Source organism: Chiloscyllium punctatum, chromosome 13 (assembly GCF_047496795.1).
Source record: "Chiloscyllium punctatum isolate Juve2018m chromosome 13, sChiPun1.3, whole genome shotgun sequence".
Lineage (NCBI taxonomy): Eukaryota > Metazoa > Chordata > Chondrichthyes > Orectolobiformes > Hemiscylliidae > Chiloscyllium > Chiloscyllium punctatum.
Genome location: NC_092751.1, coordinates 77,011,565 through 77,039,260, shown reverse-complemented (window position 1 = coordinate 77,039,260; position 27,696 = coordinate 77,011,565). Strand labels below are relative to the sequence as shown.

General features: G+C 44.4%; 14 non-coding genes across 14 annotated transcripts; all 14 read left to right on the top strand.

Moving 5' to 3' along the window:
* The first annotated feature begins 256 nt into the window (after positions 1–256).
* Positions 257–329, top strand: trnar-ucg (transfer RNA arginine (anticodon UCG)). Its single transcript has one exon. It is a non-coding gene; the product is annotated as a tRNA-Arg (tRNA).
* A 1,394-nt stretch (positions 330–1,723) lies between these two features.
* trnas-aga (transfer RNA serine (anticodon AGA)) lies at positions 1,724–1,805 on the top strand. Its single transcript has one exon. It is a non-coding gene; the product is annotated as a tRNA-Ser (tRNA).
* Positions 1,806–3,932: 2,127 nt separating this feature from the next.
* Positions 3,933–4,005, top strand: trnar-ucg (transfer RNA arginine (anticodon UCG)). The gene has a single exon. It is a non-coding gene; the product is annotated as a tRNA-Arg (tRNA).
* Positions 4,006–5,412: 1,407 nt separating this feature from the next.
* On the top strand, positions 5,413–5,494 carry trnas-aga (transfer RNA serine (anticodon AGA)). Its single transcript has one exon. It is a non-coding gene; the product is annotated as a tRNA-Ser (tRNA).
* A 3,593-nt stretch (positions 5,495–9,087) lies between these two features.
* trnas-aga (transfer RNA serine (anticodon AGA)) lies at positions 9,088–9,169 on the top strand. The gene has a single exon. It is a non-coding gene; the product is annotated as a tRNA-Ser (tRNA).
* A 2,127-nt stretch (positions 9,170–11,296) lies between these two features.
* Positions 11,297–11,369, top strand: trnar-ucg (transfer RNA arginine (anticodon UCG)). Its single transcript has one exon. It is a non-coding gene; the product is annotated as a tRNA-Arg (tRNA).
* A 1,407-nt stretch (positions 11,370–12,776) lies between these two features.
* trnas-cga (transfer RNA serine (anticodon CGA)) lies at positions 12,777–12,858 on the top strand. The gene has a single exon. It is a non-coding gene; the product is annotated as a tRNA-Ser (tRNA).
* A 2,127-nt stretch (positions 12,859–14,985) lies between these two features.
* Positions 14,986–15,058, top strand: trnar-ucg (transfer RNA arginine (anticodon UCG)). Its single transcript has one exon. It is a non-coding gene; the product is annotated as a tRNA-Arg (tRNA).
* A 1,407-nt stretch (positions 15,059–16,465) lies between these two features.
* On the top strand, positions 16,466–16,547 carry trnas-aga (transfer RNA serine (anticodon AGA)). The gene has a single exon. It is a non-coding gene; the product is annotated as a tRNA-Ser (tRNA).
* A 2,127-nt stretch (positions 16,548–18,674) lies between these two features.
* On the top strand, positions 18,675–18,747 carry trnar-ucg (transfer RNA arginine (anticodon UCG)). The gene has a single exon. It is a non-coding gene; the product is annotated as a tRNA-Arg (tRNA).
* A 1,391-nt stretch (positions 18,748–20,138) lies between these two features.
* trnas-cga (transfer RNA serine (anticodon CGA)) lies at positions 20,139–20,220 on the top strand. Its single transcript has one exon. It is a non-coding gene; the product is annotated as a tRNA-Ser (tRNA).
* Positions 20,221–22,347: 2,127 nt separating this feature from the next.
* Positions 22,348–22,420, top strand: trnar-ucg (transfer RNA arginine (anticodon UCG)). The gene has a single exon. It is a non-coding gene; the product is annotated as a tRNA-Arg (tRNA).
* A 1,407-nt stretch (positions 22,421–23,827) lies between these two features.
* On the top strand, positions 23,828–23,909 carry trnas-aga (transfer RNA serine (anticodon AGA)). Its single transcript has one exon. It is a non-coding gene; the product is annotated as a tRNA-Ser (tRNA).
* Positions 23,910–27,507: 3,598 nt separating this feature from the next.
* trnas-aga (transfer RNA serine (anticodon AGA)) lies at positions 27,508–27,589 on the top strand. The gene has a single exon. It is a non-coding gene; the product is annotated as a tRNA-Ser (tRNA).
* The last annotated feature ends 107 nt before the right edge of the window (positions 27,590–27,696 follow it).

The following is a 27,696-nucleotide window of genomic DNA, read 5'->3' as shown; positions in this document are numbered from 1 at the left end:
TAGATCATGAAATCGCGTCGTGAATGTGAATAAAACGATGGGCACTTCCAGCAGAGAAGGAGGCGACCCTGAAGCAGGCAGCTCTGGACAAATGTTTCTCCTTTGCCAGTGAAAGGCACTGCTTCACAAATTGGAAACTTCGAAGTGAAGCAGTGTTGGTGATTATCTTCGCTGCTTGTTCACCTTTTTTATTCTGATTCCGTGAAAGTCCATGGCATTACATATCGACATTCTGCCGTACCTGCACGTGTCTATTGGGCCAGTAGCGTAATGGATAACGCGTCTGACTTCGGATCAGAAGATTGTAGGTTCGAGTCCTACCTGGCTCGTGGGGAATGTCTCACTTTAACCGTGCCCCTCGTTGGTGCTCCCCTGCAAAGCCCTGTTGGGATGTCGCTTTTGTGCTTTTGCATTTGTCTTATTGTCCATTTCAAATTCCAGCTCACCACAACGGAGACCTCTGTCGGTTTGGGGGTGCCTTTCTGTGTGTCTCCCTTTGTGGGTGAAAATGAGCATGAGTTCCTCAAAAGAGTGACAAGTCGTTGTGGAAGTGTCATACATCTGTACCATTTAAGAACACAGGATAAAGTCATTGACATTTGCCCTGGGAACATTAGAACACACGACACTTTGGGCCAAAGTTGGAAACTGCGACTGGAATAGATGGCTCTCTGATCAGGCGGAATGGCCTTTTCCCACTTTGTAAATCTACGAAGACAAGTTGAAAATAATCTGCAACGAAAATGTTCATAAAGGGTGTTTTATTTACACTAAATACGATAGTATCTATCGCCTTGTCTTGTTATTTACTTGTGAAGATTCGGTACTCTCAGCACCGTGGCCCGGATCGTATTCCCGCTCATGGAATGGTTGTATTGTTCAGCTAACATATCGGTGTACCAGTACTTCTGCCGATTTTCCGATGCTAGCAGCTCATTGGTTTTGTCCAAAACATTATGAATGTTAACATAATACAAATAGCTGCAGTTGCTGGAAATCTGAGCCTAAAACGAAAATTGTTTGCGGAACGCAGAAAGACTGGCAACAGAAACATCGACTTTCCTGCTCCTCGGATGCTGCTGTGCTTTTCCAGCATTTTCTGATCTAAAATCAGGTTTCCAGCATCTGCAGTCCTCACTCCTGCCGAGTTCCTTCAGTGTCGCTGGTTCCCAATTCAAGAACTCCATCTCTGGCGGTTTCATATCTGTACCTCCATGCTGTGGAATTGAAGAGTGAAGAAAAGTAACTCACCCCCTCCATCTCTGGGGTAATTAGGGGCTGAAAGTGAATCGTATCACATTGAAGTATATCTACAAGCGACTTGATCTCTGTCTTTTATTGGGAACCATCTCTTTCATTGTACCCATCAGGAAAGACCATTTCGTTCGCTAAATAAAGAAATGAATATGTCACTAACCTTTGTTTGTTTCATGTCCAAGAATACTCAGATCAATAGCTCCCTTGATTACCTCTGCTGGTCATGTTCGCAAAGAGATCGAGCAAATTGCCAAGTGTGATTTTCCTTTCAATAAATAATTTTGACTCAATTTTGCTGCAAATATCTTTTCCTAACTTTGTGCTTTTCTTCTTTGACATTGGTGTCTCGCACCTTACAAATGACAGCAAAGGTATGAATGGAGATGGAAACATTTCACTCAAGTCAGCGGCAGCTTTCAATGAGATCACGACTGATTTGGTCAGTGCTCAGGGTGCGGTGCCGTCTGTAGTCATGGCCGAGTGGTTAAGGCGATGGATTAGAAATCCATTGGGGTTTCCCCACGTAGGTTCGAATCCTGCTGACTACGTTATCCGTGCTTTGCTGCTGGAACAATTCAAAGTTCCGAAAACGTGTTTTGCAAACCATGCCTGTAATTTGATGAGACTTGAGAAACTCGAGTTCTTCATCAGAAATGCTCCACATTTAAAACATTATCTCTGTTTCTCTTTCCAGATACACTGCTCGACACATCGGGTTTCTGCAGTTGTTATTGAACGCCCTGAGCAGAAGTGCTGCTTTTCATTAGATTCCTTTAATCCCTTGTCCTCTGTTCTCTGACTCTGGTCATTGGCAACACTTCCTCTTGCTCGTCAGAGTGCTCATTCCCCACCGCTCCGTCTCCCATCATTACAAACAACCGGAGGAAATTGCCACTTAACCATCTTTGTTCCAAAGTGAAACTCACCAGCCTAGGAACTCTCTCCACCAAATGGGACTTCTCATCCCTGGACATGGAAAAGCCAGAGGATTGTGAAGAGATACTCTGAACATATTGTCAGTTGGCAGTTGGAAAAATGTTTAGGAAGCAAACCATATAATTTAGGCTCCAGCTTTGGAAATCTTGAGAAACTCTTTGGGAAATGGAATCACAGGAGATTGAAGAAGTGTAAATTGTCAGTCCGAGTAGAGGAAGGGACATTGACTCTGATGTTCTCGGCACAGGAATTGATCTGAGACATTGAAAGAATTCTCGCTCCCGTACGTGAGCAATACAAACTTCATCTGGACGGTGGGACAATGAAAAACTCTGGAACACTCAAGACAATATCCAAATATTGACTGAGATCACGACAGTACGAGTACGATAGATGGGTCAGTTTTTGTCCAGTGTGTGCGGGAGGGATTCCTGACACAGTATGTAGACATGCCTTCAAGGGAAGAAGCCACTTTCGATTTAGTACTGGGTAACGAGCCTGGCCAGGTTTTAGATTTGGAAGTAGGTGAGCACTGTGGAGACAGCGATCACAATTCTCTCAGGTTTACTTTCGTGATGGAAAGGGATAGGTGTACTCCACGGAGCAAGAGTTTCAGCTGGTGGAAGGGAAATCACGATGCAATGAGGTAAGATTTAGGAAGCGCAGAGTTGGGTAGGAAACTGTAGGGGGTGAGCACATTAAAAATGTGAAGCTTAGTCAAGGAAAAGCTCCTGTGTGTCCTCGATAAGTATGTACCTGTCAGGCAGGGAGGAAGATATAGAACGCGTGAGCCGTGGTTTACTAAGGAAGGTGGAATCCCTGGTCAAGAAGAACAAGAAGTCTTATGTTAGGACAAAACGTGAAAACTCAGTTAGAGCGCTCGAGGTTTCCAACGATCTCAGGAAAGACCTAAAAAGAGAGCTGGGAAGAGCCAGGAGGAGACATGAGAAGCTGTTGGCAGATAGGATCAGGGTTAACGCTAAGGCTTTCCATAGGTATGTCAGGAATAAAAGAATGACGAGAGTTAAATTTGGGACAATCAAGGATAATAGTGGGAAGTCGTGTGTGGAGTCAGTGGAGATAGAGGAAGCACTAAATAAATATTTTTCGACAGAGTTCGCTATAGATAATGAAAATGTTGGCGAGGAAGATACAGAGATACTTGCGTCTAGACTAGAAGAGATTGAGGTTCACAAGGAAGAGATATTAGAAATACTGCAGAGTGTGAAAATAGATAAGTCAGCTGGGCCGGATGGGATCTATCTGATGTTGTTTAGCAAATGCACTGCAGGAAGGTACAAATCAAGCTGATGCTAACAACGGCTCGTTTTGAGCCGCTAATTTGCAGTGAAGTGGCGGCGCCAATAAAAGGTGTCACGCAGCTCGTCTAATTCCACATCCTGAGCTCGAAATGAGCAGATGTCTCTCGCTGAGTTTCGGCAGGGTCTTGCTTAGACGACACCATGACACGTTTTCACTGGAGTAGATCATGAAATCGCGTCGTGAATGTGAATAAAACGATGGGCACTTCCAGCAGAGAAGGAGGCGACCCTGAAGCAGGCAGCTCTGAACAAATGTTTCTCCTTTGCCAGTGAAAGGCACTGCTTCACAAATTGGAAACTTCGAAGTGAAGCTGTGTTGGTGATTATCTTCGCTGCTTGTTCACCTTTTTAATTCTGATTCCGTGAAAGTCCATGGCATTACATATTGACATTCTGCCGTACCTGCAAGTGTCTATTGGGCCAGTAGCGTAATGGATAACGCGTCTGACTTCGGATCAGAAGATTGTAGGTTCGAGTCCTACCTGGCTCGTGGGGAATGTCTCACTTTAACCGTGCCCTTCGTTGACGCTCCCCTGCAAAGCCCTGCCGGGACGTCACTTCTGTGCTTCCACATTTAAAACTTGCATTTGTCTTATTGTCCATTTCAAATTCCAGCTCAACACAACGGAGACCTCTGTCGGTTTCGGGGTACCTTTCTGTGTGTCTTCCTTTGTGGGTGAAAATGAGCATGAGTTCCTCAAAAGAGTGACAAGTCGTTGTGGAAGTGTCATACATCTGTGCCATTTCAGAACACACGATAAAGTCATTGACATTTGCCCTGGGAACATTAGAACACACGACACTTTGGGCCAAAGTTGGAAACTGCGACTGGAATAGATGGCTCTCTGATCAGGCGGAATGGCATTTTCCCACTTTGTAAATCTACGAAGACAAGTTGAAAATAATCTGCAACGAAAATGTTCATAAAGGGTGTTTTATTTACACTAAATACGATAGTATCTATCGCCTTGTCTTGTTATTTACTTGTGAAGATTCGGTACTCTCAGCACCGTGGCCCGGATCGTATTCCCGCTCATGGAATGGTTGTATTGTTCAGCTAACATATCGGTGTACCAGTACTTCTGCCGATTTTCCGATGCTAGCAGCTCATTGGTTTTGTCCAAAACATTATGAATGTTAACATAATACAAATAGCTGCAGTTGCTGGAAATCTGAGCCTAAAACGAAAATTGTTTGCGGAACGCAGAAAGACTGGCAACAGAAACATCGACTTTCCTGTTCCTCGGATGCTGCTGTGCTTTTCCAGCATTTTCTGATCTGAAATCAGGATTCCAGCATCTGCAGTCCTCACTCCTGCCGAGTTCCTTCAGTGTCGCTGGTTCCCAATTCAAGAACTCCATCTCTGGCGGTTTCATATCTGCACCTCCATGCTGTGGAATTGAAGAGTGAAGAAAAGTAACTCACCCCCTCCATCTCTGGGGTAATTAGGGGCTGAAAGTGAATCGTATCACATTGAAGTATATCTACAAGCGACTTGATCTCTGCCTTTTATTGGGAACCATCTCTTTCATTGTAACCATCAGGAAAGACCATTTCGTTCGCTAAATAAAGAAATGAATATGTCACTAACCTTTGTTTGTTTCATGTCCAAGAATACTCAGATCAATAGCTCCCTTGATTACCTCTGCTGGTCATGTTCGCAAAGAGATCGAGCAAATTGCCAAGTGTGATTTTCCTTTCAATAAATAATTTTGACTCAATTTTGCTGCAAATATCTTTTCCTAACTTTGTGCTTTTCTTCTTTGACATTGGTGTCTCGCACCTGACAAATGACAGCAAAGGTATGAATGGAGATGGAAACATTTCACTCAAGTCAGCGGCAGCTTTCAATGAGATCACGACTGATTTGGTCAGTGCTCAGGGTGCGGTGCCGTCTGTAGTCATGGCCGAGTGGTTAAGGCGATGGATTAGACATCCATTGGGGTCTCCCCACGTAGGTTCGAATCCTGCTGACTACGTTATCCGTGCTTTGCTGCTGGAACAATTCAAAGTTCCGAAAGCGTGTTTTGCAAACCAGGCCTGTAATTTGATGAGACTTGAGAAACTCGAGTTCTTCATCAGAAATGCTCCACATTTAAAACATTATCTCTGTTTCTCTTTCCAGATACACTGCTCGACACATCGGGTTTCTGCAGTTGTTATTGAACGCCCTGAGCAGAAGTGCTGCTTTTCATTAGATTCCTTTAATCCCTTGTCCTCTGTTCTCTGACTCTGGTCATTGGCAACACTTCCTCTTGCTCGTCAGAGTGTTCATTCCCCACCGCTCCGTCTCCCATCATTACAAACAAGCGCAGGAAATTGCCACTTAACCATCTTTGTTCCAAAGTGAAACTCACCAGCCTAGGAACTCTCTCCACCAAATGGGACTTCTCATCCCTGGACATGGAAAAGCCAGAGGATTGTGAAGAGATACTCTGAACATATTGTCAGTTGGCAGTTGGAAAAATGTTTAGGAAGCAAACCATATAATTTAGGCTCCAGCTTTGGAAATCTTGAGAAACTCTTTGGGAAATGGAATCACAGGAGATTGAAGAAGTGTAAATTGTCAGTCCGAGTAGAGGAAGGGACATTGACTCTGATGTTCTCGGCACAGGAATTGATCTGAGACATTGAAAGAGTTCTCGCTCCCGTACGTGAGCAATACAAACTTCATCTGGACGGTGGGACAATGAAAAACTCTGGAACACTCAAGACAATATCCAAATATTGACTGAGATCACGACAGTACGAGTACGATAGATAGGTCAGTTTTTGTCCAGTGTGTGCGGGAGGGATTCCTGACACAGTATGTAGACATGCCTTCAAGGGAAGAAGCCACTTTCGATTTAGTACTGGGTAACGAGCCTGGCCAGGTTTTAGATTTGGAAGTAGGTGAGCACTGTGGAGACAGCGATCACAATTCTCTCAGGTTTACTTTCGTGATGGAAAGGGATAGGTGTACTCCACGGAGCAAGAGTTTCAGCTGGTGGAAGGGAAATCACGATGCAATGAGGTAAGATTTAGGAAGCGCAGAGTTGGGTAGGAAACTGTAGGGGGTGAGCACATTAAAAATGTGAAGCTTAGTCAAGGAAAAGCTCCTGTGTGTCCTCGATAAGTATGTACCTGTCAGGGAGGGAGGAAGATATAGAACGCGTGAGCCGTGGTTTACTAAGGAAGGTGGAATCCCTGGTCAAGAAGAACAAGAAGTCTTATGTTAGGACAAAACGTGAAAACTCAGTTAGAGCGCTCGAGGTTTCCAACGATCTCAGGAAAGACCTAAAAAGAGAGCTGGGAAGAGCCAGGAGGAGACATGAGAAGTTGTTGGCAGATAGGATCAGGGTTAACGCTAAGGCTTTCCATAGGTATGTCAGGAATAAAAGAATGACGAGAGTTAAATTTGGGACAATCAAGGATAATAGTGGGAAGTCGTGTGTGGAGTCAGTGGAGATAGAGGAAGCACTAAATAAATATTTTTCGACAGAGTTCGCTATAGATAATGAAAATGTTGGCGAGGAAGATACAGAGATACTTGCGTCTAGACTAGAAGAGATTGAGGTTCACAAGGAAGAGATATTAGAAATACTGCAGAGTGTGAAAATAGATAAGTCAGCTGGGCCGGATGGGATCTATCTGATGTTGTTTAGCAAATGCACTGCAGGAAGGTACAAATCAAGCTGATGCGAACAACGGCTCGTTTTGAGCCGCTAATTTGCAGTGAAGTGGCGGCGCCAATAAAAGGTGTCACGCAGCTCGTCTAATTCCACATCCTGAGCTCGAAATGAGCAGATGTCTCTCGCTGAGTTTCGGCAGGGTCTTGCTTAGACGACACCATGACACGTTTTCACTGGAGTAGATCATGAAATCGCGTCGTGAATGTGAATAAAACGATGGGCACTTCCAGCAGAGAAGGAGGCGACCCTGAAGCAGGCAGCTCTGGACAAATGTTTCTCCTTTGCCAGTGAAAGGCACTGCTTCACAAATTGGAAACTTCGAAGTGAAGCAGTGTTGGTGATTATCTTCGCTGCTTGTTCACCTTTTTAATTCTGATTCCGTGAAAGTCCATGGCATTACATATCGACATTCTGCCGTGGCTGCGCGTGTCTATTGGGCCAGTAGCAATATGGATAACGCGTCTGATTTCTGATCAGAAGATTGTAGGTTCGAGTCCTACCTGGCTCGTGGGGAATGTGCCCCTCTCTGACGCTCCCCTGCAAAGCCCTGCCGGGACGTCACTTCTGTGCTTCCGCATTTAAAACTTGCGTTTGTCTTATTGTCCATTTCAAATTCCAGCTCAACACAACGGAGACCTCTGTCGGTTTCGGGGTGCCTTTCTGTGTGTCTCCCTTTGTGGGTGAAAATGAGCATGAGTTCCTCAAAAGAGTGACAAGTCGTTGTGGAAGTGTCATACATCTGTGCCATTTAAGAACACAGGATAAAGTCATTGACATTTGCCCTGGGAACATTAGAACACACGACACTTTGGGCCAAAGTTGGAAACTGCGACTGGAATAGATGGCTCTCTGATCAGGCGGAATGGCCTTTTCCCACTTTGTAAATCTACGAAGACAAGTTGAAAATAATCTGCAACGAAAATGTTCATAAAGGGTGTTTTATTTACACTAAATACGATAGTATCTATCGCCTTGTCTTGTTATTTACTTGTGAAGATTCGGTACTCTCAGCACCGTGGCCCGGATCGTATTCCCGCTCATGGAATGGTTGTATTGTTCAGCTAACATATCGGTGTACCAGTACTTCTGCCGATTTTCCGATGCTAGCAGCTCATTGGTTTTGTCCAAAACATTATGAATGTTAACATAATACAAACAGCTGCAGTTGCTGGAAATCTGAGCCTAAAACGAAAATTGTTTGCGGAACGCGGAAAGACTGGCAACAGAAACATCGACTTTCCTGCTCCTCGGATGCTGCTGTGCTTTTCCAGCATTTTCTGATCTAAAATCAGGTTTCCAGCATCTGCAGTCCTCACTCCTGCCGAGTTCCTTCAGTGTCGCTGGTTCCCAATTCAAGAACTCCATCTCTGGCGGTTTCATATCTGTACCTCCATGCTGTGGAATTGAAGAGTGAAGAAAAGTAACTCACCCCCTCCATCTCTGGGGTAATTAGGGGCTGAAAGTGAATCGTATCACATTGAAGTATATCTACAAGCGACTTGATCTCTGTCTTTTATTGGGAACCATCTCTTTCATTGTAACCATCAGGAAAGACCATTTCGTTCGCTAAATAAAGAAATGAATATGTCACTAACCTTTGTTTGTTTCATGTCCAAGAATACTCAGATCAATAGCTCCCTTGATTACCTCTGCTGGTCATGTTCGCAAAGAGATCGAGCAAATTGCCAAGTGTGATTTTCCTTTCAATAAATAATTTTGACTCAATTTTGCTGCAAATATCTTTTCCTAACTTTGTGCTTTTCTTCTTTGACATTGGTGTCTCGCACCTTACAAATGACAGCAAAGGTATGAATGGAGATGGAAACATTTCACTCAAGTCAGCGGCAGCTTTCAATGAGATCACGACTGATTTGGTCAGTGCTCAGGGTGCGGTGCCGTCTGTAGTCATGGCCGAGTGGTTAAGGCGATGGATTAGAAATCCATTGGGGTTTCCCCACGTAGGTTCGAATCCTGCTGACTACGTTATCCGTGCTTTGCTGCTGGAACAATTCAAAGTTCCGAAAGCCTGTTTTGCAAACCAGGCCTGTAATTTGATGAGACTTGAGAAACTCGAGTTCTTCATCAGAAATGCTCCACATTTAAAACATTATCTCTGTTTCTCTTTCCAGATACACTGCTCGACACATCGGATTTCTGCAGTTGTTATTGAACGCCCTGAGCAGAAGTGCTGCTTTTCATTAGATTCCTTTAATCCCTTGTCCTCTGTTCTCTGACTCTGGTCATTGGCAACACTTCCTCTTGCTCGTCAGAGTGCTCATTCCCCACCGCTCCGTCTCCCATCATTACAAACAACCGCAGGAAATTGCCACTTAACCATCTTTGTTCCAAAGTGAAACTCACCAGCCTAGGAACTCTCTCCACCAAATGGGACTTCTCATCCCTGGACATGGAAAAGCCAGAGGATTGTGAAGAGATACTCTGAACATATTGTCAGTTGGCAGTTGGAAAAATGTTTAGGAAGCAAACCATATAATTTAGGCTCCAGCTTTGGAAATCTTGAGAAACTCTTTGGGAAATGGAATCACAGGAGATTGAAGAAGTGTAAATTGTCAGTCCGAGTAGAGGAAGGGACATTGACTCTGATGTTCTCGGCACAGGAATTGATCTGAGACATTGAAAGAATTCTCGCTCCCGTACGTGAGCAATACAAACTTCATCTGGACGGTGGGACAATGAAAAACTCTGGAACACTCAAGACAATATCCAAATATTGACTGAGATCACGACAGTACGAGTACGATAGATGGGTCAGTTTTTGTCCAGTGTGTGCGGGAGGGATTCCTGACACAGTATGTAGACATGCCTTCAAGGGAAGAAGCCACTTTCGATTTAGTACTGGGTAACGAGCCTGGCCAGGTTTTAGATTTGGAAGTAGGTGAGCACTGTGGAGACAGCGATCACAATTCTCTCAGGTTTACTTTCGTGATGGAAAGGGATAGGTGTACTCCACGGAGCAAGAGTTTCAGCTGGTGGAAGGGAAATCACGATGCAATGAGGTAAGATTTAGGAAGCGCAGAGTTGGGTAGGAAACTGTAGGGGGTGAGCACATTAAAAATGTGAAGCTTAGTCAAGGAAAAGCTCCTGTGTGTCCTCGATAAGTATGTACCTGTCAGGCAGGGAGGAAGATATAGAACGCGTGAGCCGTGGTTTACTAAGGAAGGTGGAATCCCTGGTCAAGAAGAACAAGAAGTCTTATGTTAGGACAAAACGTGAAAACTCAGTTAGAGCGCTCGAGGTTTCCAACGATCTCAGGAAAGACCTAAAAAGAGAGCTGGGAAGAGCCAGGAGGAGACATGAGAAGTTGTTGGCAGATAGGATCAGGGTTAACGCTAAGGCTTTCCATAGGTATGTCAGGAATAAAAGAATGACGAGAGTTAAATTTGGGACAATCAAGGATAATAGTGGGAAGTCGTGTGTGGAGTCAGTGGAGATAGAGGAAGCACTAAATAAATATTTTTCGACAGAGTTCGCTATAGATAATGAAAATGTTGGCGAGGAAGATACAGAGATACTTGCGTCTAGACTAGAAGAGATTGAGGTTCACAAGGAAGAGATATTAGAAATACTGCAGAGTGTGAAAATAGATAAGTCAGCTGGGCCGGATGGGATCTATCTGATGTTGTTTAGCAAATGCACTGCAGGAAGGTACAAATCAAGCTGATGCGAACAACGGCTCGTTTTGAGCCGCTAATTTGCAGTGAAGTGGCGGCGCCAATAAAAGGTGTCACGCAGCTCGTCTAATTCCACATCCTGAGCTCGAAATGAGCAGATGTCTCTCGCTGAGTTTCGGCAGGGTCTTGCTTAGACGACACCATGACACGTTTACACTGGAGTAGATCATGAAATCGCGTCGTGAATGTGAATAAAACGATGGGCACTTCCAGCAGAGAAGGAGGCGACCCTGAAGCAGGCAGCTCTGGACAAATGTTTCTCCTTTGCCAGTGAAAGGCACTGCTTCACAAATTGGAAACTTCGAAGTGAAGCAGTGTTGGTGATTATCTTCGCTGCTTCTTCACCTTTTTAATTCTGATTCCGTGAAAGTCCATGGCATTACATATCGACATTCTGCCGTACCTGCACGAGTCTGTTGGGCCAGTAGCGTAATGGATAACGCGTCTGACTTCGGATCAGAAGATTGTCGGTTCGAGTCCTACCTGGCTCGTGGGGTATGTCTCGCTTTAACCGTGCCCCTCGTTGACGCTCCCCTGCAAAGCCCTGCCGGGACGGCGCTTCTGTGCTTCCGCATTTAAAACTTGCATTTGTCTTATTGTCCATTTCAAATTCCAGCTCAACACAACGGAGACCTCTGTCGGTTTCGGGGTGCCTTTCTGTGTGTCTCCCTTTGTGGGTGAAAATGAGCATGAGTTCCTCAAAAGAGTGACAAGTCGTTGTGGAAGTGTCATACATCTGTGCCATTTAAGAACACAGGATAAAGTCATTGACATTTGCCCTGGGAACATTAGAACACACGACACTTTGGGCCAAAGTTGGAAACTGCGACTGGAATAGATGGCTCTCTGATCAGGCGGAATGGCCTTTTCCCACTTTGTAAATCTACGAAGACAAGTTGAAAATAATCTGCAACGAAAATGTTCATAAAGGGTGTTTTATTTACACTAAATACGATAGTATCTATCGCCTTGTCTTGTTATTTACTTGTGAAGATTCGGTACTCTCAGCACCGTGGCCCGGATCGTATTCCCGCTCATGGAATGGTTGTATTGTTCAGCTAACATATCGGTGTACCAGTACTTCTGCCGATTTTCCGATGCTAGCAGGTCATTGGTTTTGTCCAAAACATTATGAATGTTAACATAATACAAATAGCTGCAGTTGCTGGAAATCTGAGCCTAAAACGAAAATTGTTTGCGGAACGCAGAAAGACTGGCAACAGAAACATCGACTTTCCTGTTCCTCGGATGCTGCTGTGCTTTTCCAGCATTTTCTGATCTAAAATCAGGTTTCCAGCATCTGCAGTCCTCACTCCTGCCGAGTTCCTTCAGTGTCGCTGGTTCCCAATTCAAGAACTCCATCTCTGGCGGTTTCATATCTGTACCTCCATGCTGTGGAATTGAAGAGTGAAGAAAAGTAACTCACCCCCTCCATCTCTGGGGTAATTAGGGGCTGAAAGTGAATCGTATCACATTGAAGTATATCTACAAGCGACTTGATCTCTGTCTTTTATTGGGAACCATCTCTTTCATTGTAACCATCAGGAAAGACCATTTCGTTCGCTAAATAAAGAAATGAATATGTCACTAACCTTTGTTTGTTTCATGTCCAAGAATACTCAGATCAATAGCTCCCTTGATTACCTCTGCTGGTCATGTTCGCAAAGAGATCGAGCAAATTGACAAGTGTGATTTTCCTTTCAATAAATAATTTTGGCTCAATTTTGCTGCAAATATCTTTTCCTAACTTGGTGCTTTTCTTCTTTGACATTGGTGTCTCGCACCTTACAAATGACAGCAAAGGTATGAATGGAGATGGAAACATTTCACTCAAGTCAGCGGCAGCTTTCAATGAGATCACGACTGATTTGGTCAGTGCTCAGGGTGCGTTGCCGTCTGTAGTCATGGCCGAGTGGTTAAGGCGATGGATTCGAAATCCATTGGGGTATCCCCACGTAGGTTCGAATCCTGCTGACTACTTTATCCGTGCTTTGCTGCTGGAACAATTCAAAGTTCCGAAAACGTGTTTTGCAAACCATGCCTGTAATTTGATGAGACTTGAGAAACTCGAGTTCTTCATCAGAAATGCTCCACATTTAAAACATTATCTCTGTTTCTCTTTCCAGATACACTGCTCGACACATCGGGTTTCTGCAGTTGTTATTGAACGCCCTGAGCAGAAGTGCTGCTTTTCATTAGATTCCTTTAATCCCTTGTCCTCTGTTCTCTGACTCTGGTCATTGGCAACACTTCCTCTTGCTCGTCAGAGTGCTCATTCCCCACCGCTCCGTCTCCCATCATTACAAACAACCGCAGGAAATTGCCACTTAACCATCTTTGTTCCAAAGTGAAACTCACCAGCCTAGGAACTCTCTCCACCAAATGGGACTTCTCATCCCTGGACATGGAAAAGCCAGAGGATTGTGAAGAGATACTGTGAACATATTGTCAGTTGGCCGTTGGAAAAATGTTTAGGAAGCAAACCATATAATTTAGGCTCCAGCTTTGGAAATCTTGAGAATCTCTTTGGGAAATGGAATCACAGGAGATTGAAGAAGTGTAAGTTGTCAGTCCGAGTAGAGGAAGGGACATTGACTCTGATGTTCTCGGCACAGGAATTGATCTGAGACATTGAAAGAATTCTCGCTCCCGTACGTGAGCAATACAAACTTCATCTGGACGGTGGGACAATGAAAAACTCTGGAACACTCAAGACAATATCCAAATATTGACTGAGATCACGACAGTACGCGTACGATAGATGGGTCAGTTTTTGTCCAGTGTGTGCGGGAGGGCTTCCTGACACAGTATGTAGACATGGCTTCAAGGGAAGAAGCCACTTTCGATTTAGTACTGGGTAACGAGCCTGGCCAGGTTTTAGATTTGGAAGTAGGTGAGCACTGTGGAGACAGCGATCACAATTCTCTCAGGTTTACTTTCGTGATGGAAAGGGATAGCTGTACTCCACGGAGCAAGAGTTTCAGCTGGTGGAAGGGAAATCACGATGCAATGAGGTAAGATTTAGGAAGCGCAGAGTTGGGTAGGAAACTGTAGGGGGTGAGCACATTAAAAATGTGAAGCTTATTCAAGGAAAAGCTCCTGTGTGTCCTCGATAAGTATGTACCTGTCAGGCAGGGAGGAAGATATAGAACGCATGAGCCGTGGTTTACTAAGGAAGGTGGAATCCCTGGTCAAGAAGAACAAGAAGTCTTATGTTAGGACAAAACGTGAAAACTCAGTTAGAGCGCTCGAGGTTTCCAACGATCTCAGGAAAGACCTAAAAAGAGAGCTGGGAAGAGCCAGGAGGAGACATGAGAAGTTGTTGGCAGATAGGATCAGGGTTAACGCTAAGGCTTTCCATAGGTATGTCAGGAATAAAAGAATGACGAGAGTTAAATTTGGGACAATCAAGGATAATAGTGGGAAGTCGTGTGTGGAGTCAGTGGAGATAGAGGAAGCACTAAATAAATATTTTTCGACAGAGTTCGCTATAGATAATGAAAATGTTGGCGAGGAAGATACAGAGATACTTGCGTCTAGACTAGAAGAGATTGAGGTTCACAAGGAAGAGATATTAGAAATACTGCAGAGTGTGAAAATAGATAAGTCAGCTGGGCCGGATGGGATCTATCTGATGTTGTTTAGCAAATGCACTGCAGGAAGGTACAAATCAAGCTGATGCTAACAACGGCTCGTTTTGAGCCGCTAATTTGCAGTGAAGTGGCGGCGCCAATAAAAGGTGTCACGCAGCTCGTCTAATTCCACATCCTGAGCTCGAAATGAGCAGATGTCTCTCGCTGAGTTTCGGCAGGGTCTTGCTTAGACGACACCATGACACGTTTTCACTGGAGTAGATCATGAAATCGCGTCGTGAATGTGAATAAAACGATGGGCACTTCCAGCAGAGAAGGAGGCGACCCTGAAGCAGGCAGCTCTGGACAAATGTTTCTCCTTTGCCAGTGAAAGGCACTGCTTCACAAATTGGAAACTTCGAAGTGAAGCAGTGTTGGTGATTATCTTCGCTGCTTGTTCACCTTTTTAATTCTGATTCCGTGAAAGTCCATGGCATTACATATCGACATTCTGCCGTACCTGCACGTGTCTGTTGGGCCAGTAGCGTAATGGATAACGCGTCTGACTTCGGATCAGAAGATTGTAGGTTCGAGTCCTACCTGGCTCGTGGGGAATGTCTCACTTTAACCGTGCCCCTCGTTGGCGCTCCCCTGCAAAGCCCTGTTGGGATGTCGCTTCTGTGCTTCCGCATTTAAAACTTGCATTTGTCTTATTGTCCATTTCAAATTCCAGCTCACCACAACGGAGACCTCTGTCGGTTTGGGGGTGCCTTTCTGTGTGTCTCCCTTTGTGGGTGAAAATGAGCATGAGTTCCTCAAAAGAGTGACAAGTCGTTGTGGAAGTGTCATACATCTGTGCCATTTAAGAACACAGGATAAAGTCATTGACATTTGCCCTGGGAACATTAGAACACACGACACTTTGGGCCAAAGTTGGAAACTGCGACTGGAATAGATGGCTCTCTGATCAGGCGGAATGGCCTTTTCCCACTTTGTAAATCTACGAAGACAAGTTGAAAACAATCTGCAACGAAAATATTCATAAAGGGTGTTTTATTTACACTAAATACGATAGTATCTATCGCCTTGTCTTGTTATTTACTTGTGAAGATTCGGTACTCTCAGCACCGTGGCCCGGATCGTATTCCCGCTCATGGAATGGTTGTATTGTTCAGCTAACATATCGGTGTACCAGTACTTCTGCCGATTTTCCGATGCTAGCAGCTCATTGGTTTTGTCCAAAACATTATGAATGTTAACATAATACAAATAGCTGCAGTTGCTGGAAATCTGAGCCTAAAACGAAAATTGTTTGCGGAACGCAGAAAGACTGGCAACAGAAACATCGACTTTCCTGCTCCTCGGATGCTGCTGTGCTTTTCCAGCATTTTCTGATCTAAAATCAGGTTTCCAGCATCTGCAGTCCTCACTCCTGCCGAGTTCCTTCAGTGTCGCTGGTTCCCAATTCAAGAACTCCATCTCTGGCGGTTTCATATCTGTACCTCCATGCTGTGGAATTGAAGAGTGAAGAAAAGTAACTCACCCCCTCCATCTCTGGGGTAATTAGGGGCTGAAAGTGAATCGTATCACATTGAAGTATATCTACAAGCGACTTAATCTCTGTCTTTTATTGGGAACCATCTCTTTCATTGTAACCATCAGGAAAGACCATTTCGTTCGCTAAATAAAGAAATGAATATGTCACTAACCTTTGTTTGTTTCATGTCCAAGAATACTCAGATCAATAGCTCCCTTGATTACCTCTGCTGGTCATGTTCGCAAAGAGATCGAGCAAATTGCCAAGTGTGATTTTCCTTTCAATAAATAATTTTGACTCAATTTTGCTGCAAATATCTTTTCCTAACTTTGTGCTTTTCTTCTTTGACATTGGTGTCTCGCACCTTACAAATGACAGCAAAGGTATGAATGGAGATGGAAACATTTCACTCAAGTCAGCGGCAGCTTTCAATGAGATCACGGCTGATTTGGTCAGTGCTCAGGACGCAGTGCCGTCTGTAGTCATGGCCGAGTGGTTAAGGCGATGGATTAGAAATCCATTGGGGTCTCCCCACGTAGATTCGAATCCTGCTGACTACGTTTTCAGTGCGTTGCTGCTGGAACAATTCAAAGTTCAGAAAGCCCGTTTTGCAAACCAGGCCTGTAATTTGATTAGACTTGAGAAACTCGAGTTCTTCATCAGAAATGCTCCACATTTAAAACATTATCTCTGTTTCTCTTTCCAGATACACTGCTCGACACATCGGGTTTCTGCAGTTGTTATTGAACGCCCTGAGCAGAAGTGCTGCTTTTCATTAGATTCCTTTAATCCCTTGTCCTCTGTTCTCTGATTCTGGTCATTGGCAACACTTCCTCTTGCTCGTCAGAGTGCTCATTCCCCACCGCTCCGTCTCCCATCATTACAAACAACCGCAGGAAATTGCCACTTAACCATCTTTGTTCCAAAGTGAAACTCACCAGCCTAGGAACTCTCTCCACCAAATGGGACTTCTCATCCCTGGACATGGAAAAGCCAGAGGATTGTGAAGAGATACTGTGAACATATTGTCAGTTGGCAGTTGGAAAACTGTTTAGGAAGCAAACCATATAATTTAGGCTCCAGCTTTGGAAATCTTGAGAAACTCTTTGGGAAATGGAATCACAGGAGATTGAAGAAGTGTAAATTGTCAGTCCGAGTAGAGGAAGGGACATTGACTCTGATGTTCTCGGCACAGGAATTGATCTGAGACATTGAAAGAATTCTCGCTCCCGTACGTGAGCAATACAAACTTCATCTGGACGGTGGGACAATGAAAAACTCTGGAACACTCAAGACAATATCCAAATATTGACTGAGATCACGACAGTACGAGTACGATAGATGGGTCAGTTTTTGTCCAGTGTGTGCGGGAGGGATTCCTGACACAGTATGTAGACATGCCTTCAAGGGAAGAAGCCACTTTCGATTTAGTACTGGGTAACGAGCCTGGCCAGGTTTTAGATTTGGAAGTAGGTGAGCACTGTGGAGACAGCGATCACAATTCTCTCAGGTTTACTTTCGTGATGGAAAGGGATAGGTGTACTCCACGGAGCAAGAGTTTCAGCTGGTGGAAGGGAAATCACGATGCAATGAGGTAAGATTTAGGAAGCGCAGAGTTGGGTAGGAAACTGTAGGGGGTGAGCACATTAAAAATGTGAAGCTTATTCAAGGAAAAGCTCCTGTGTGTCCTCGATAAGTATGTACCTGCCAGGCAGGGAGGAAGATATAGAACGCGTGAGCCGTGGTTTACTAAGGAAGGTGGAATCCCTGGTCAAGAAGAACAAGAAGTCTTATGTTAGGACAAAACGTGAAAACTCAGTTAGAGCGCTCGAGGTTTCCAACGATCTCAGGAAAGACCTAAAAAGAGAGCTGGGAAGAGCCAGGAGGAGACATGAGAAGTTGTTGGCAGATAGGATCAGGGTTAACGCTAAGGCTTTCCATAGGTATGTCAGGAATAAAAGAATGACGAGAGTTAAATCTGGGACAATCAAGGATAATAGTGGGAAGTCGTGTGTGGAGTCAGTGGAGATAGAGGAAGCACTAAATAAATATTTTTCGACAGAGTTCGCTATAGATAATGAAAATGTTGGCGAGGAAGATACAGAGATACTTGCGTCTAGACTAGAAGAGATTGAGGTTCACAAGGAAGAGATATTAGAAATACTGCAGAGTGTGAAAATAGATAAGTCAGCTGGGCCGGATGGGATCTATCTGATGTTGTTTAGCAAATGCACTGCAGGAAGGTACAAATCAAGCTGATGCTAACAACGGCTCGTTTTGAGCCGCTAATTTGCAGTGAAGTGGCGGCGCCAATAAAAGGTGTCACGCAGCTCGTCTAATTCCACATCCTGAGCTCGAAATGAGCAGATGTCTCTCGCTGAGTTTCGGCAGGGTCTTGCTTAGACGACACCATGACACGTTTTCACTGGAGTAGATCATGAAATCGCGTCGTGAATGTGAATAAAACGATGGGCACTTCCAGCAGAGAAGGAGGCGACCCTGAAGCAGGCAGCTCTGGACAAATGTTTCTCCTTTGCCAGTGAAAGGCACTGCTTCACAAATTGGAAACTTCGAAGTGAAGCAGTGTTGGTGATTATCTTCGCTGCTTGTTCACCTTTTTAATTCTGATTCCGTGAAAGTCCATGGCATTACATATCGACATTCTGCCGTGGCTGTGCGCGTCTATTGGGCCAGTAGCGTAATGGATAACGCGTCTGACTTCGGATCAGAAGATTGTAGGTTCGAGTCCTACCTGGCTCGTGGGGAATGTCTCCCTTTAACCGAGCCCCTCGTTGACGCTCCCCTGCAAAGCCCTGCCGGGACGTCGCTTCTGTGCTTCCGCATTTAAAACTTGCATTTGTCTTATTGTCCATTTCAAATTCCAGCTCACCACAACGGAGACCTCTGTCGGTTTGGGGGTGCCTTTGTGGGTGAAAATGAGCATGAGTTCCTCAAAAGAGTGACAAGTCGTTGTGGAAGTGTCATACATCTGTGCCATTTAAGAACACAGGATAAAGTCATTGACATTTGCCCTGGGAACATTAGAACACACGACACTTTGGGCCAAAGTTGGAAACTGCGACTGGAATAGATGGCTCTCTGATCAGGCGGAATGGCCTTTTCCCACTTTGTAAATCTACGAAGACAAGTTGAAAATAATCTGCAACGAAAATGTTCATAAAGGGTGTTTTATTTACACTAAATACGATAGTATCTATCGCCTTGTCTTGTTATTTACTTGTGAAGATTCGGTACTCTCAGCACCGTGGCCCGGATCGTATTCCCGCTCATGGAATGGTTGTATTGTTCAGCTAACATATCGGTGTACCAGTACTTCTGCCGATTTTCCGATGCTAGCAGCTCATTGGTTTTGTCCAAAACATTATGAATGTTAACATAATACAAATAGCTGCAGTTGCTGGAAATCTGAGCCTAAAACGAAAATTGTTTGCGGAACGCAGAAAGACTGGCAACAGAAACATCGACTTTCCTGCTCCTCGGATGCTGCTGTGCTTTTCCAGCATTTTCTGATCTAAAATCAGGTTTCCAGCATCTGCAGTCCTCACTCCTGCCGAGTTCCTTCAGTGTCGCTGGTTCCCAATTCAAGAACTCCTTCTCTGGCGGTTTCATATCTGTACCTCCATGCTGTGGAATTGAAGAGTGAAGAAAAGTAACTCACCCCCTCCATCTCTGGGGTAATTAGGGGCTGAAAGTGAATCGTATCACATTGAAGTATATCTACAAGCGACTTGATCTCTGTCTTTTATTGGGAACCATCTCTTTCATTGTAACCATCAGGAAAGACCATTTCGTTCGCTAAATAAAGAAATGAATATGTCACTAACCTTTGTTTGTTTCATGTCCAAGAATACTCAGATCAATAGCTCCCTTGATTACCTCTGCTGGTCATGTTCGCAAAGAGATCGAGCAAATTGCCAAGTGTGATTTTCCTTTCAATAAATAATTTTGACTCAATTTTGCTGCAAATATCTTTTCCTAACTTTGTGCTTTTCTTCTTTGACATTGGTGTCTCGCACCTTACAAATGACAGCAAAGGTATGAATGGAGATGGAAACATTTCACTCAAGTCAGCGGCAGCTTTCAATGAGATCACGACTGATTTGGTCAGTGCTCAGGACGCGGTGCCGTCTGTAGTCATGGCCGAGTGGTTAAGGCGATGGATTCGAAATCCATTGGGGTTTCCCCACGTAGGTTCGAATCCTGCTGACTACGTTATCCGTGCTTTGCTGCTGGAACAATTCAAAGTTCAGAAAGCCTGTTTTGCAAACCAGGCCTGTAATTTGATGAGACTTGAGAAACTCGAGTTCTTCATCAGAAATGCTCCACATTTCAAACATTATCTCTGTTTCTCTTTCCAGATACACTGCTCGACACATCGGGTTTCTGCAGTTGTTATTGAACGCCCTGAGCAGAAGTGCTGCTTTTCATTAGATTCCTTTAATCCCTTGTCCTCTGTTCTCTGACTCTGGTCATTGGCAACACTTCCTCTTGCTCGTCAGAGTGCTCATTCCCCACCGCTCCGTCTCCCATCATTACAAACAACCGCAGGAAATTGCCACTTAACCATCTTTGTTCCAAAGTGAAACTCACCAGCCTAGGAACTCTCTCCACCAAATGGGACTTCTCATCCCTGGACATGGAAAAGCCAGAGGATTGTGAAGAGATACTCTGAACATATTGTCAGTTGGCAGTTGGAAAAATGTTTAGGAAGCAAACCATATAATTTAGGCTCCAGCTTTGGAAATCTTGAGAAACTCTTTGGGAAATGGAATCACAGGAGATTGAAGAAGTGTAAGTTGTCAGTCCGAGTAGAGGAAGGGACATTGACTCTGATGTTCTCGGCACAGGAATTGATCTGAGACATTGAAAGAATTCTCGCTCCCGTACGTGAGCAATACAAACTTTATCTGGACGGTGGGACAATGAAAAACTCTGGAACACTCAAGACAATATCCAAATATTGACTGAGATCACGACAGTACGAGTACGATAGATGGGTCAGTTTTTGTCCAGTGTGTGCGGGAGGGATTCCTGACACAGTATGTAGACATGGCTTCAAGGGAAGAAGCCACTTTCGATTTAGTACTGGGTAACGAGCCTGGCCAGGTTTTAGATTTGGAAGTAGGTGAGCACTGTGGAGACAGCGATCACAATTCTCTCAGGTTTACTTTCGTGATGGAAAGGGATAGGTGTACTCCACGGAGCAAGAGTTTCAGCTGGTGGAAGGGAAATCACGATGCAATGAGGTAAGATTTAGGAAGCGCAGAGTTGGGTAGGAAACTGTAGGGGGTGAGCACATTAAAAATGTGAAGCTTATTCAAGGAAAAGCTCCTGTGTGTCCTCGATAAGTATGTACCTGTCAGGCAGGTAGGAAGATATAGAACGCGTGAGCCGTGGTTTACTAAGGAAGGTGGAATCCCTGGTCAAGAAGAACAAGAAGTCTTATGTTAGGACAAAACGTGAAAACTCAGTTAGAGCGCTCGAGGTTTCCAACGATCTCAGGAAAGACCTAAAAAGAGAGCTGGGAAGAGCCAGGAGGAGACATGAGAAGTTGTTGGCAGATAGGATCAGGGTTAACGCTAAGGCTTTCCATAGGTATGTCAGGAATAAAAGAATGACGAGAGTTAAATTTGGGACAATCAAGGATAATAGTGGGAAGTCGTGTGTGGAGTCAGTGGAGATAGAGGAAGCACTAAATAAATATTTTTCGACAGAGTTCGCTATAGATAATGAAAATGTTGGCGAGGAAGATACAGAGATACTTGCGTCTAGACTAGAAGAGATTGAGGTTCACAAGGAAGAGATATTAGAAATACTGCAGAGTGTGAAAATAGATAAGTCAGCTGGGCCGGATGGGATCTATCTGATGTTGTTTAGCCAATGCACTGCAGGAAGGTACAAATCAAGCTGATGCTAACAACGGCTCGTTTTGAGCCGCTAATTTGCAGTGAAGTGGCGGCGCCAATAAAAGGTGTCACGCAGCTCGTCTAATTCCACATCCTGAGCTCGAAATGAGCAGATGTCTCTCGCTGAGTTTCGGCAGGGTCTTGCTTAGACGACACCATGACACGTTTTCACTGGAGTAGATCATGAAATCGCGTCGTGAATGTGAATAAAACGATGGGCACTTCCAGCAGAGAAGGAGGCGACCCTGAAGCAGGCAGCTCTGGACAAATGTTTCTCCTTTGCCAGTGAAAGGCACTGCTTCACAAATTGGAAACTTCGAAGTGAAGCAGTGTTGGTGATTATCTTCGCTGCTTGTTCACCTTTTTAATTCTGATTCCGTGAAAGTCCATGGCATTACATATCGACATTCTGCCGGTGCGGTGCGTGTTTATTGGGCCAGTAGCGTAATGGATAACGCGTCTGACTTCGGATCAGAAGATTGTAGGTTCGAGTCCTACCTGGCTCGTGGGGAATATCTCGCTTTTACCGTGCCCCTCGTTGACGCTCCCCTGCAAAGCCCTGCCGGGACGTCGCTTCTGTGCTTCCGCATTTAAAACTTGCCTTTGTCTTATTGTCCATTTCAAATTCCAGCTCAACACAACGGAGACCTCTGTCGGTTTGGGGGTGCCTTTCTGTGTGTCTCCCTTTGTGGGTGAAAATGAGCATGAGTTCCTCAAAAGAGTGACAAGTCGTTGTGGAAGTGTCATACACCTGTGCCATTTAAGAACACAGGATAAAGTCATTGACATTTGCCCTGGGAACATTAGAACACACGACACTTTGGGCCAAAGTTGGAAACTGCGACTGGAATAGATGGCTCTATGATCAGGCGGAATGGCCTTTTCCCACTTTGTAAATCTACGAAGACAAGTTGAAAATAATCTGCAACGAAAATGTTCATAAAGGGTGTTTTATTTACACTAAATACGATAGTATCTATCGCCTTGTCTTGTTATTTACTTGTGAAGATTCGGTACTCTCAGCACCGTGGCCCGGATCGTATTCCCGCTCATGGAATGGTTGTATTGTTCAGCTAACATATCGGTGTACCAGTACTTCTGCCGATTTTCCGATGCTAGCAGGTCATTGGTTTTGTCCAAAACATTATGAATGTTAACATAATACAAATAGCTGCAGTTGCTGGAAATCTGAGCCTAAAACGAAAATTGTTTGCGGAACGCAGAAAGACTGGCAACAGAAACATCGACTTTCCTGCTCCTCGGATGCTGCTGTGCTTTTCCAGCATTTTCTGATCTAAAATCAGGTTTCCAGCATCTGCAGTCCTCACTCCTGCCGAGTTCCTTCAGTGTCGCTGGTTCCCAATTCAAGAACTCCATCTCTGGCGGTTTCATATCTGTACCTCCATGCTGTGGAATTGAAGAGTGAAGAAAAGTAACTCACCCCCTCCATCTCTGGGGTAATTAGGGGCTGAAAGTGAATCGTATCACATTGAAGTATATCTACAAGCGACTTAATCTCTGTCTTTTATTGGGAACCATCTCTTTCATTGTAACCATCAGGAAAGACCATTTCGTTCGCTAAATAAAGAAATGAATATGTCACTAACCTTTGTTTGTTTCATGTCCAAGAATACTCAGATCAATAGCTCCCTTGATTACCTCTGCTGGTCATGTTCGCAAAGAGATCGAGCAAATTGCCAAGTGTGATTTTCCTTTCAATAAATAATTTTGACTCAATTTTGCTGCAAATATCTTTTCCTAACTTTGTGCTTTTCTTCTTTGACATTGGTGTCTCGCACCTTACAAATGACAGCAAAGGTATGAATGGAGATGGAAACATTTCACTCAAGTCAGCGGCAGCTTTCAATGTGATCACGACTGATTTGGTCAGTGCTCAGGGGGCGGTGCCATCTGTAGTCATGGCCGAGTGGTTAAGGCGATGGATTAGAAATCCATTGGGGTTTCCCTACGTAGGTTCGAATCCTGCTGACTACGTTATCCGTGCTTTGCTGCTGGAACAATTCAAAGTTCAGAAAGCCTGTTTTGCAAACCAGGCCTGTAATTTGATGAGACTTGAGAAACTCGAGTTCTTCATCAGAAATGCTCCACATTTAAAACATTATCTCTGTTTCTCTTTCCAGATACACTGCTCGACACATCGGGTTTCTGCAGTTGTTATTGAACGCCCTGAGCAGAAGTGCTGCTTTTCATTAGATTCCTTTAATCCCTTGTCCTCTGTTCTCTGACTCTGGTCATTGGCAACACTTCCTCTTGCTCGTCAGAGTGCTCATTCCCCACCGCTCCGTCTCCCATCATTACAAACAACCGCATGAAATTGCCACTTAACCATCTTTGTTCCAAAGTGAAACTCACCAGCCTAGGAACTCTCTCCACCAAATGGGACTTCTCATCCCTGGACATGGAAAAACCAGAGGATTGTGAAGAGATACTGTGAACATATTGTCAGTTGGCAGTTGGAAAAATGTTTAGGAAGCAAACCATATAATTTAGGCTCCAGCTTTGGAAATCTTGAGAAACTCTTTGGGAAATGGAATCACAGGAGATTGAAGAAGTGTAAGTTGTCAGTCCGAGTAGAGGAAGGGACATTGACTCTGATGTTCTCGGCACAGGAATTGATCTGAGACATTGAAAGAATTCTCGCTCCCGTACGTGAGCAATACAAACTTCATCTGGACGGTGGGACAATGAAAAACTCTGGAACACTCAAGACAATATCCAAATATTGACTGAGATCACGACAGTACGAGTACGATAGATGGGTCAGTTTTTGTCCAGTGTGTGCGGGAGGTATTCCTGACACAGTATGTAGACATGCCTTCAAGGGAAGAAGCCACTTTCGATTTAGTACTGGGTAACGAGCCTGGCCAGGTTTTAGATTTGGAAGTAGCTGAGCACTGTGGAGACAGCGATCACAATTCTCTCAGGTTTACTTTCGTGATGGAAAGGGATAGGTGTACTCCACGGAGCAAGAGTTTCAGCTGGTGGAAGGGAAATCACGATGCAATGAGGTAAGATTTAGGAAGCGCAGAGTTGGGTAGGAAACTGTAGGGGGTGAGCACATTAAAAATGTGAAGCTTATTCAAGGAAAAGCTCCTGTGTGTCCTCAATAAGTATGTACCTGTCAGGCAGGTAGGAAGATATAGAACGCGTGAGCCGTGGTTTACTAAGGAAGGTGGAATCCCTGGTCAAGAAGAACAAGAAGTCTTATGTTAGGACAAAACGTGAAAACTCAGTTAGAGCGCTCGAGGTTTCCAACGATCTCAGGAAAGACCTAAAAAGAGAGCTGGGAAGAGCCAGGAGGAGACATGAGAAGTTGTTGGCAGATAGGATCAGGGTTAACGCTAAGGCTTTCCATAGGTATGTCAGGAATAAAAGAATGACGAGAGTTAAATTTGGGACAATCAAGGATAATAGTGGGAAGTCGTGTGTGGAGTCAGTGGAGATAGAGGAAGCACTAAATAAATATTTTTCGACAGAGTTCGCTATAGATAATGAAAATGTTGGCGAGGAAGATACAGAGATACTTGCGTCTAGACTAGAAGAGATTGAGGTTCACAAGGAAGAGATATTAGAAATACTGCAGAGTGTGAAAATAGATAAGTCAGCTGGGCCGGATGGGATCTATCTGATGTTGTTTAGCCAATGCACTGCAGGAAGGTACAAATCAAGCTGATGCTAACAACGGCTCGTTTTGAGCCGCTAATTTGCAGTGAAGTGGCGGCGCCAATAAAAGGTGTCATGCAGCTCGTCTAATTCCACATCCTGAGCTCGAAATGAGCAGATGTCTCTCGCTGAGTTTCGGCAGGGTCTTGCTTAGACGACACCATGACACGTTTTCACTGGAGTAGATCATGAAATCGCGTCGTGAATGTGAATAAAACGATGGGCACTTCCAGCAGAGAAGGAGGCGACCCTGAAGCAGGCAGCTCTGGACAAATGTTTCTCCTTTGCCAGTGAAAGGCACTGCTTCACAAATTGGAATCTTCGAAGTGAAGCAGTGTTGGTGATTATCTTCGCTGCTTGTTCACCTTTTTAATTCTGATTCCGTGAAAGGCCATGGCATTACATATCGACATTCTGCCGTAGCTGTGCGTGTCTCTTGGGCCAGTAGCGTAATGGATAACGCGTCTGCCATCGGATCAGAAGATTGTCGGTTCGAATCCTACCTGGCTCGTGGGGAATGTCTCGCTTTAACCGTGCCCCTCGTTGGCGCTCCCCTGCAAAGCCCTGCCGGGACGTCGCTTCTGTGCTTCTGCATTTAAAACTTGCATTTGTCTTATTGTCCATTTCAAATTCCAGCTCAACACAACGGAGACCTCTGTCGGTTTGGGGGTGCCTTTCTGTGTGTCTCCCTTTGCGGGTGAAAATGAGCATGAGTTCCTCAAAAGAGTGACAAGTCGTTGTGGAAGTGTCATACATCTGTGCCATTTAAGAACACAGGATAAAGTCATTGACATTTGCCCTGGGAACATTAGAACACACGACACTTTGGGTCAAAGTTGGAAACTGCGACTGGAATAGATGGCTCTCTGATCAGGCGGAATGGCCTTTTCCCACTTTGTAAATCTACGAATACAAGTTGAAAATAATCTGCAACGAAAATGTTCATAAAGGGTGTTTTATTTACACTAAATACGATAGTATCTATCGCCTTGTCTTGTTATTTACTTGTGAAGATTCGGTACTCTCAGCACCGTGGCCCGGATCGTATTCCCGCTCATGGAATGGTTGTATTGTTCAGCTAACATATCGGTGTACCAGTACTTCTGCCGATTTTCCGATGCTAGCAGGACATTGGTTTTGTCCAAAACATTATGAATGTTAACATAATACAAATAGCTGCAGTTGCTGGAAATCTGAGCCTAAAACGAAAATTGTTTGCGGAACGCAGAAAGACTGGCAACAGAAACATCGACTTTCCTGCTCCTCGGATGCTGCTGTGCTTTTCCAGCATTTTCTGATCTAAAATCAGGTTTCCAGCATCTGCAGTCCTCACTCCTGCCGAGTTCCTTCAGTGTCGCTGGTTCCCAATTCAAGAACTCCATCTCTGGCGGTTTCATATCTGTACCTCCATGCTGTGGAATTGAAGAGTGAAGAAAAGTAACTCACCCCCTCCATCTCTGGGGTAATTAGGGGCTGAAAGTGAATCGTATCACATTGAAGTATATCTACAAGCGACTTAATCTCTGTCTTTTATTGGGAACCATCTCTTTCATTGTAACCATCAGGAAAGTCCATTTCGTTCGCTAAATAAAGAAATGAATATGTCACTAACCTTTGTTTGTTTCATGTCCAAGAATACTCAGATCAATAGCTCCCTTGATTACCTCTGCTGGTCATGTTCGCAAAGAGATCGAGCAAATTGCCAAGTGTGATTTTCCTTTCAATAAGTAATTTTGACTCAATTTTGCTGCAAATATCTTTTCCTAACTTTGTGCTTTTCTTCTTTGACATTGGTGTCTCGCACCTTACAAATGACAGCAAAGGAGATGGAAACATTTCACTCAAGTCAGCGGCAGCTTTCAATGAGATCACGACTGATTTGGTCAGTGCTCAGGACGCAGTGCCGTCTGTAGTCATGGCCGAGTGGTTAAGGCGATGGATTAGAAATCCATTGGGGTTTCCTCACGTAGGTTCGAATCCTGCTGACTACGTTTTCCGTGCTTTGCTGCTGGAACAATTCAAAGTTCAGAAAGCCTGTTTTGCAAACCAGGCCTGTAATTTGATTAGACTTGAGAAACTCGAGTTCTTCATCAGAAAT